Raw genomic sequence first — 10,317 nt, forward strand, 5'->3', positions numbered from 1 at the left:
ACTTAACCATATTAATTCTTCATTTTCCTACTTGCATGTTCAATTATTTACTTTAAGTTTTTGTCTAACCTTGGTCACCTCTCTCGCCATCACTCTCCTCTACTATGCTATTTCATGCTTTGAATATTATGATCATGATTTGTTAGTTTTTATGTTTGGATTGGTGCGCATATTGCGGCTTATGTTTATGATTTGTTAGAAATCAGTAGCTACTTAAATGTTATATGCAGTCAAGTATATTCAGTCTAATTCTTCTCCTTTACTTTGTTTACATGTGACATTGGCCGAGTCTATTTGACTCTAACCCTTGCATTTCCGAGTTGAGCCATGAAGGCTTGATCTTTGTTTTTCCCTATTAATCAAGTCAGCCCCATTATATTTGGAAGTTGTTACAGGTTCCAGAGCTCCAACATGCTGCTGGAAATTAGTCCAAAAGCCCAAGAAATGGGTTGTATGCATATTATATACAACTGTATACACTGATATACAGATCAGTGCAACAAATACGTGACTAAAAAATGGAAATACAGGTCGCAGGGGAAGAAGTGGATTGTATACATTTGGTATACGGTTCAATATACAGGAAAATTGGCCAAATCTGACCCGTATACAAGAATATACAGCTGACATATACCAAAAACGGGATTGAGTAAAATCCCCAGAAATTGCAACGTAATTGGCCCAAAAGGGAGGCCCAAATTCAATTTCTAACTTATCTAATTGTGTGATTATTTATTTATTTGTTTTTTTTTCTTAATTGCGACTTAATTTAATTAAATTCCCCAAAAGATAAATCATGTTCTATATGTTAGTTTCTTTAAAAACAATTCATTTTTTATCAACTCTTATGCTTATTCAAATATTTTTAGTCAAAACTTTCACTTTTCTTTAATTAGATTAAAATAATGTCTTGGTGTGTCTACCGAGTTGGTTCGAATTATTATCTCTAAAAAATGACGCAAATAAATTTTAATTAATCTAGTTTTGTTAAAATCCTAATTGACCAAGTTGTTTCAATTAAGATCTAATTTTCCAAAAATTTAAAAATTATTCTTTATTTAACTATTTTTATCAAAGTTAATCGAATATCATAAAATATTATATATTTTTATGTTAAATTATTTTCCCTAAATATTTTTTAAAGATATGTTCTTTAAGGGTTTTCTTCATTTAAATCATTTTTTTTACTCATTTCAAAATTGTTCTAAGTTGAAGTATTTTTTTATTTTATTCTTTTTATTTTTAATAAACTTTAAAATGTGTTAGTCAAATTCTTTTCAATTGATTACTAATAATAAATAAAAAAATATACTTAAGTCATTTTCTCAAAAAAAAAAAAGGGTTAATCAATTAATAAGAAATGGTTTTCATGTTTTAATTTATCAAATTGGTTTAAAAATGAATTAAATAAATTCTAATTAATCTAGTTTTATTAATATTCCAATCACTTGTATTTTGAGTCGAATGTATCATTTTGGATCCCTTCCTCTAAAAAATAAAGATGAAATAAAATGTGTCATTTGTTTAATTATTTTCTTAATCAAATATGTTATAAGTTATTATTTTTTTTTATGTTAAATTATTTTATTTTTTATTTTTTTTCTAAAAATAGTCAAATATATTTTAGTCAAGTCACAGGTCAACCGCATGTTAGCAGACACTTCGAATGCTTAAACCCTTCTCAAAGTGTAAATTGAACCTCGAACCCTCTTTGGTATTTTCAAATGATTTTTCTGTTTAAATCTTTGAAAATTATAAGTTTTCTTAATTTCTTTAAAAAATTAAGTGGCGACTCTTTTCTAAGTATTCTTTTCCAATTGTTTTATACTTAGAATATTTCAAAAAGGTGATTTTTCTAAAGATAGGACAATTACGGCACAACAAAAATGACGACTCTGTTGGGGATTTAATTAAGTTCTAACCATAAGATTTGACTTGTTTGACTAATTGTATTAATTGTTAAATTGTTTATCTGCTCTCAACATGTTTAAATTGATATAACTGTCCTTGCATTTCATGGCATATTCTCTTGTATGTATAGTATATTAAAGGACGGTTTTGCGGAACTGCAACCGTACTTTTTATACCCAACCCTTTTTGGAATGATCGGCAATTTATTGATTCGTCATGCGTCCAATGGTTGTCGTGAATTCCAGCCTAAGTTGTCCACTTGGGTTCCCGGTCTCTCAAAAGCCACTATTAGTCAATTAGCGTAGAGCGAAACCAAATCCTGACTTTTAGCGCATTTTGAACTAAGTTGACCCAACACCCAAGGCGTGTTGGGCCCATTAGAAGCTCACCTTGTGTCTATTTGACCCATCTTGCCAATAAAGAGACAATCATATTTATATGTTAATTGGAGGATGTATATGTATTTTTAAAACAAATCAATTATCTAATGGGGGCGGGGGAAACTTACCTTTTTCTGTTTTTCTTGTAGAATGGATCCAGTACATGAGCCTCTAAGAACTCGAATGATGAACATACCTGACCCTTATCTCCAAGTTTGGTGGAAGTTCATGAACAACGGGGACAAGAGAAAAGTTCAAAGACACATAGGCAATCTCCCGTCATTGATGGAAATGGTGGCTTGACCTGGTTTAATTGGAACAATGGTAAAGTTTTGGGACAACGACAATATGGTATTTCGATTCGGGGAAGTGGAAATGACGCCGACTATTGAAGAAGTCCTGGCAAGTTACGAAAGTGTTGGCATGTGTAACAAAAGGAGGTTCCAACTCGATACAGATCTCCTTTTCCCAAAAACATGGGATTTTGCTGAAATTAAAGAAAAACTGTCACTCGTCAAAGCTGATTGGATGGACAAGTTGCCCGGGCCAAACATTCCGCTTCGAAAGCTTTATTACCGATTCGGACGTGCAAAAGCCTATGAAATGTTCAAAGAAGAGTTTGTCTCAGAAGAGAAATGGAAGGAGACACGTCCTCTTGCCTTTGCGATATGCCTACTTGGGTCGATGGTATATCCCCAGGGACCAAACTATACTATCCATCCGAGTGTAGTAATGGTCACTTATGCTATCTTTTATGGGGTGGGCTACGGGTTAGCAACTAAGTACTACACTTTGGCACCCATGATTTTGGCCAACATTTATAGGGCTTTGGACAAGTGTCAAAGTGGAGAGCGTTTCTTTCAGGGATGCAACCTGATACTTCAGTGGTGGATGATGAGGCACTTGATCAAAGCACATAATTCGGAAGAACCAGATCCGTTGAGACGATCGGACCAGTTTGCAGGTCATGATTGGTGGATGTACCATAATCATTGTAACAAAATTGGAGGTTTAAAATTCTGGTATCCAAGACTTCAAGGGCTAAGAGAGGAAAATGTACAGTGGTCGATAGAAAGTCTGGTGGTGACAAAGCAAATGGTGATTCAAGCTGAAAAGACCCCTTACTTGATATTTGCCGGGTTAAGAGGGACTAGACCATATGCTCCCGGTCGAGTCCTTAGACAACTGGGAGGGAAACAGGAGATTCCCCAAATTGCAAACATGAAGAAATTTGCAACCGATCATGACAATGGACGAGTCTCTTATGCTGAAGACATACGTAGAACATGGAAGACCCGAAGGGTATTGGGTGAGCCGATACCAAACAGATTCCGTCCAAAATGTTCTAAGGATTACAAAGAATGGTTGAAGAAGAGCCTCGCCGGAACTATTGAGCCTGGTCCAAATGTTCCCCATATTATTGCAGATGTTGGGGCCAAGCATTAAATTCGACTTCATCGACTCCAAGAGAAGTATGACGAGAATGAGTTAGACCATCAACGTCGACATTCAGAGGACGCCAAAGTCATAGCTCAGTTGAAGCAAGAGCTACGAAGAGCCAGGCAATGTATGTCAGAACTAGATGATAGCATGGAGCAACAAATTCAGTCGGTCGAAAGGTTCAGACATCAAGAAGGGGGCCGGTTGGCAAGAGATCACCTATGGGCGAACAGATATGCTATGTGGGAAGAGGTCAGCATCGCCAAGAGGGCCAGACTTGGTGAAGGATTAGGAGGAGCTTGAAGTTTGTTGTCATCCCCTGCGTGGGATTGCTTTATTTGTATTTTGTTTTGTAATTTACTTTTCGAACTCTTTTCCCCAATTTTATGTTTGTCAAACATTTTTAAATATTATTAATGAAATATTTTGGGGATAATTTAATTGGCTTAAAAAGACATTGTCACGACCCGATTTCTCAAGTCATGATGGCACCTACTATAACCCACCAGTAGGTAAGCCAACCCGTAACCCGGAATAACAAGTAATGGGTCTGAGGGTAGAAACTAAACAAGAGTAGGCAAATAACAATATAAACAGGCGGAAGCAAACCAAAAACATACATACAAATAAAGATCCCTCCTAGAACCTGGAAGTCACTAGTACAGAGCTACTAACAAAATGAGTACAAGTCCCAAAAGTGGACAACAGAGACTGGACTGTCTCGAAAGGTAAAAGACAAGTCTATATATACAGATGGAGATTGAAATAGTACAAAACGTCGTGTGCTCACTCCCGTCTCCGGATCAGTCTGCTCCAAGCTCGATCAACGCTGGCTACTAGTGCCCGGACCTGCATCACGAAATAGATGCAGAGCGTAGCATGAGTACCAAAACAACAGGTACCCAGTAGGCATCATAGGCCGACTGAACTTGAAAAGTAAATGCAATATGAAAAGAAGGAATAATACAAACTGAGGGTCAAGAACTAAAATCTAACTAACAATGGAACGCACACGAGTGTACAAAGAACTAACTAAAGTAATCTATAAGCTAACTACACCTAACTGGACCCCCCATAAGCCCAGAAGGTACACTCGTGCGCAAGTTAAATAAAAACCCGAACGGACCCCCATAAGCCCGACGAGTACACAAAATAACTATAACTAAAAAGAATTGCATATACGAACCCAAGAATGAAGAACATCGAACCAGAAACTCAACCCTAATTAGTAGAATCTGACAGTATGGAGGCCGGACCTCGAACCGGATGCTCACAAGAAATACCCAAGTAACCAATCACAAGTAACAAGTATAAAAGGCCGAAACTTTAACCGGATGCTCTATATAAGTATTTGGGCAATAGAGGCCGGACCTTAAACTGGATGCTCTATATAAGTATTTGGGCAATAGAGGCCGGACCTTAAACCGGATGCTCTATATAAGTATCTGGGCAATAGAGGCCGGACCTTAAACCGGATGTTTTATAAAGATGCCAATGTAGCAGCTGAAAGAGTCCCAATCGATCCATACTCATAAATGTCCGTGAAACGCCGTCCACACATAGCCAATCAATGTAAGTCCTTGGAACCAAATCGAAAACCAAATTCAAATCGCGAAGTAGAATTAGTGTCGCCGACGTAACTCGTGAAGCCGTAACATCGGGGAAAAATAAGGATAACTATAGTCAGAGAAAGAGTATCGCTTAACTAAGGCCCAAACTATCAGACTCAAGTCTGCTACATCAGTATACATGGATCTAAGCCGACCAAGCGACGTCGGGGCAAAACTAAGGCCTATTGGATCCGAATAATGTATTTCTAAGGCAAGCCCTAGTCAAACCTAAACTAAGGCCCAACATTCTTCAAATAAATAATAATTAAGCATCCAAGCACTCCACATAGCGAGGAGGGTCCGTTAATAACACAAAACATGGTCACAGTTACCCGGTAATTCCCGAAATAGGCTGAAAATATGATTTCTTAACACCTATGCAAGATTCAATGACTACCCAACCCAAATCCCAACTAATCAACATGCATTCACATTCTCGAGCTCAATCTAAGAGAGGGAAAACCGTAGCCTACCTTTAGGCCGATCACACGCGCTCCAAAATCACTCCTTCGGAGCTTTCCCTTTATGAACGGTCTCGAAACGCTTCCCCGCTATCAAAAATAGAGTCACAACATTAATACGGTCATTTAGACACCAAAATCACAACAAACGGAGATGGGTCAATTTTGGAGTCAAAACGGGAATCGTGGGACCCGCGCAGGAAATTCCGAAATTAACCCCAAAAGTGGGTCCTAACTAGTTCCCCCAGCTCATGTCCCATAATGGGACACAATTCGGGGCTCGGGAACAACACAATATCAACAAGCAACTAAAACCCAAATTTTCTCAAAAGAATAGAAATGAGACAGTAGCTAATTCAGCGTTTTTACCAAAAACGGGCGATCTACAGTAAAATCTAACAACACCACAATGTTCTCCTCGAAAAACCACTCAAGATAGCCTCAAAAATCACCAAAATCGAATCTAAAATGGCTAAGAAAACAAGTCTCAAAAATTTCCAAAATCAAGCTCACAAAAAGGGTCTGGCAGCAGGTATTTTTCGAAAATTACCTCAAACGGGGACTCCAAATCACTATCCGAGATCACCAACGCGTTGTCCTCGAAAAATCTCACAACTTAGCCTTTTAGATCACCCAAATCGGTTGAGAGATGAGAGATGAGAGAGAGATGAGGGTTTGAAGTTTGGAAAATGTTGCTGATTTTCTGCAATTTATTGCAGAAAATTGCAGAAAATCTGCAACATTTCCAAAACTTGAAATTTCGATGGGGTGCTCTGATCTCGTTCGGAACCCCGTGCACGCAAACAAGATATGCAACTATACCAAATTCGATATTCCAGACTCAACGGCGTAGTCAAAATTTTCATCAGAGGTCATTTCGATAAAAAGTGGGTCCCACTTCCAAAAGCCATTTTAAATCAAAACTCACAAAAGAGCTCGGAAAGATATCGAAAACCTCCAGACACAAAAGAAGGGTCAATCTAGACCAAACTCGACATTCCGGAGCTAACCACGCTGACAGAATTCTCATCCGAGCGCGTTTACTCAGACTGTTGACCAAAGTCAAACTTAGGCTTAAACTTAAAGTTAAAACGCCTAATCGCACCGACTCACACTGAAAACCTCGGGAGTCATGTCGACCATGCTACTGTTCTAAAATGACCCTTCCGGAGCTGATGGAATCGTCAGAATTGGATTCCGATGTCATCTTCTTGAACTTTTGATCGAAAATGATCGTTCAAGGTTCATAAGCTCCAAAACACAAAAACTCGCACCAAGACCAAACGAACGACCAGGTGACCGAACTATCAGTCCCAGCAAGTCATAAATGACTTGGGGTCGCTATAGGAACGCTCTAAACGACACACAGAAGGCAAGACACAGAAATGACCAAGAGGGTCATTACAGACATATACATCCTTCAATTCGCTAGGCCTACCCTTGGCACAAAAGGGTCACATGCATGTTTAGGACGCGATATTTGTGTGGCTTAACTGTTTATGTGATATGTTGCTTTGAATGAGGACATTTTTAGCCCACTCCTTTTCAATTTTTTTTTGAAAATATCCACAAAATACAAGTCATTACCAAAATGTCCGACCAAAATTTCATGAGTCTTGAGTTTCTCAGCCAAAAAAATAAAATCCTACTACGAAATCCTAAAACATTACTCTATTATCTCAGGAAAGGTAAAATTGTTGCTAAGATGGAAAAAGGGAAGGGCATCGACATAGACCTAATCGAGGAGGATTTGAGGATGAAATTACAGCGGCTCAGACAAGAGATCCAAGAAACCAGAAAAAAAAGAATAGAAGTGGAGTTTGCCACCGCAACCACACGAACAGCAAATGCGGCACTAGACGTGGAATTGGCAGCAAAAATGACAAAATGTGTTGTTATAGATGAAGAGACAGCTGCTGTGCGGAAGAAGCGCGATGCCCTCAAAGAGATAACCATGATGCTTCAGAAGCCACGTGGAAAACACTATTTCTTCAGCCAAAAGGCCACCAGCAGTGATCCCAAATGCGCTAGACCTGAAGCTATTGAAGAAGACACTGGGGAGGAAATTGTCTATAGGTCTCCTATTCAGGGACGATGGAAGGAAGGGAATGAGAAAACCACCCTCGAAGCATATGAGTTTACCCCCCGTGATTAGTGCGACAATCAGAAAAAGAATGGCCTGAGTGGAGGCACATTTTATCTTTTAGGAGTTTTATTGTCTGCTTTTCACTTTCTTTGTAATCTTCAAGAAATGAATGAATGAAAATGAGATTTCCTTTTGTTTTCAAACTACGTAGGGCCTGAATTCTCCTTGGGAGATACGTAGGCAGCCTTCCAAGGCTCGACACCTATCTTTTAAAAAAAAAATTTCCCTTTATTCTACAATGAAACATTGAGGTCAGATCAACAAATGCCTAGAGATACAACAAGAAGACATTAGCTCAACGCAATTTAACCTTTCTGAGTCACCAACCTCAACATAAAAATGAGCAAATTCCTGTTTGTTCAAAAGTTAGTCCCCATTATTCGTGGGTTAGTATGTTCTCAAACAAAGCAACTTTTATGTGATTGTCTGCTTTCTATATGATATTTTGCATTATTTGTGCCGAATCAAAACTAACATATTTTCCTTTGAGTTGTTTTTCTCAACAGGTAGTTAAAACTGGTCTGTGTCGATAAGCTGGCTGATCATCCTTATTTCACTAGATCTAAAGGTCCTACAGATTCCTTCCCCAATCAAAGTTCACAAAAGGGAGAAGCAGCAATGGGTGATAACAACGAAGAAATCAGCCTTACTGATGTCGTAGTGGCTCAACCCGCCCTTGCTGATCAGAATGAACTGATCCTGCAGTTGATGCAACAAATTGCTGAGATGAGGGTCGAGATGCAGAGAAAGAATGATTTGCCTCCTCCGAGTTTTGCTGTCAACGCTCAACCAGACGGAAGGCCTCCAGCTCAAATTCCCCCTCCTAACGTGGAACAAGCTCAGAACCCGCCTTTAAGCCCTGCTCGTAATCCCTCCATCATTGACCTTACCACCCAAAACCCCCACTATGTCTCAACCTCTTATCAAACACCACCCCCTCCTCAAAATACCAACCTCCAAGCACCACTTCCTCCCCCCAATGCAAACCACCAAATTGGCCTACCCCCTCACAGCCAAAACGCTAATAACCCACACACTTCCCTTCTTCGCCAAAACCAATATACCAGCCCCCAAACTTTTCCCCAAAACTATCACGCCGCTTTAAATGGCTAGAGTCCCTCTATTGCTCCACCATTACCACAAAAAGCCACTTTTCAAATACCGGTACCCAATGAGCATGACGCCCATGGTTCGGAGCTCGACCACTATGAGGAGAGGGAGAGAGAGTGGAGGTCAAAGGAAGAGACTGCCAAGATAGATATGAAGGAGGAAATCAGAAAAGCCATGAAGGAGTTGAACTGCATTCCTGAGGTCGCCGGGTTGAGTTACGAAGACATGTGCATTCATCCGAATTTAGACCTCCCTGAAGGGTTTAAGGTGCCAAAATTTGACATCTTCGGAGGAACAGGAAACCCCTTAGCACACCTGAGGGCTTACTGTGACCAACTTGTGGGAGTTGGGAGAGACGAAGCTTTGTTAATGCGGCTTTTTAGCCGAAGTTTAAGCGGAGAGGCTCTAGAGTGGTTTACGTCTCATGAAACGAGACAGTGGTCTTGTTGGAATGCTCTGGCTAAGGACTTCATCGAACGATTCACCTACAATGTGGAGATCGTTCCTGGCCGTTACTCCTTGGAGAAGATGAAACAGAAACCAACTGAGAGTTACCGAGAATTTGCATATAGATGGCGGAAGGAGGCAGTTAGAGTTAGACCTCCTATGTCGGAAAAAGAAATCGTCGAAGTGTTTGTGCGGGTGCAAGAGCCAAAATATTATGACAGAATTATGTTGCTCGTTGGAGCAAAATTTGCTGAGATAGTCAAGGTAGGTGAGACTATCGAAGATGGATTGAGAACCGGGAAGATTGCTCGTGTTGCTGCCTCGCCCGGATCTTTGGGCTTGTTGAAGAAGAAAAGAGAGGATGTGTCCTCTATCTCTTATGAAGGGAAGAAAACCCTAAGGAAATCATCATCATACCAAGGTCATTCTCGACCTTCACAGAGTTCGTACTCGGCATGTTATGCACATGTTGATTACCAAAATACCCCTCCCACCAGTTACCAAAACACCCTCTTCCCAGCTATCAAAATACTCCCACTCCTAACTACCAAACTCCCCCTCCAGTTTACCAGACTCCATCTCATCACTATCGAAATGCCACCCCCAACTGTGCCAACATTCAGACAAATTACCAAACGCCTCCCCCAATGTACCAAACCCCAACTCCACTTTGCCAAAATACCCCCCCCCAAACTACCAAGCTCCACAACGAAATTACCAAACCAACTCATATCCCAAATATCAAGCCCCCCGTCCAAACGCTCCAAATTATCGCCAGATGCCTCTCCCGTAACAAGGAAATTACGACCCCC

The 10,317-nt window shown here is 39.9% G+C and overlaps 2 protein-coding genes and 1 long non-coding RNA gene across 10 annotated transcripts in view; 1 reads left to right on the top strand and 2 right to left on the bottom strand.

The window, feature by feature from the left end:
• LOC125844341 (beta-D-glucosyl crocetin beta-1,6-glucosyltransferase-like) overlaps nt 1-10,317 on the top strand; it is a 133,912-nt gene that overhangs the window by 62,773 nt on the left and 60,822 nt on the right. The window lies entirely within an intron of this gene.
• The window catches only part of LOC125844329 (rust resistance kinase Lr10-like), a 368,189-nt gene that overhangs the window by 61,159 nt on the left and 296,713 nt on the right, over nt 1-10,317 (bottom strand). The window lies entirely within an intron of this gene.
• Nucleotides 4,334-6,456, bottom strand: LOC125844374 (uncharacterized). The gene is made up of 3 exons (XR_007444144.1): nt 6,353-6,456; nt 5,815-5,892; nt 4,334-4,580 (listed from the first exon to the last, which is right to left on the bottom strand). It is a non-coding gene; the product is annotated as an uncharacterized LOC125844374 (long non-coding RNA).

This window comes from Solanum stenotomum, chromosome 11 (assembly GCF_019186545.1).
Source record: "Solanum stenotomum isolate F172 chromosome 11, ASM1918654v1, whole genome shotgun sequence".
NCBI classification, from domain to species: domain Eukaryota; kingdom Viridiplantae; phylum Streptophyta; class Magnoliopsida; order Solanales; family Solanaceae; genus Solanum; species Solanum stenotomum.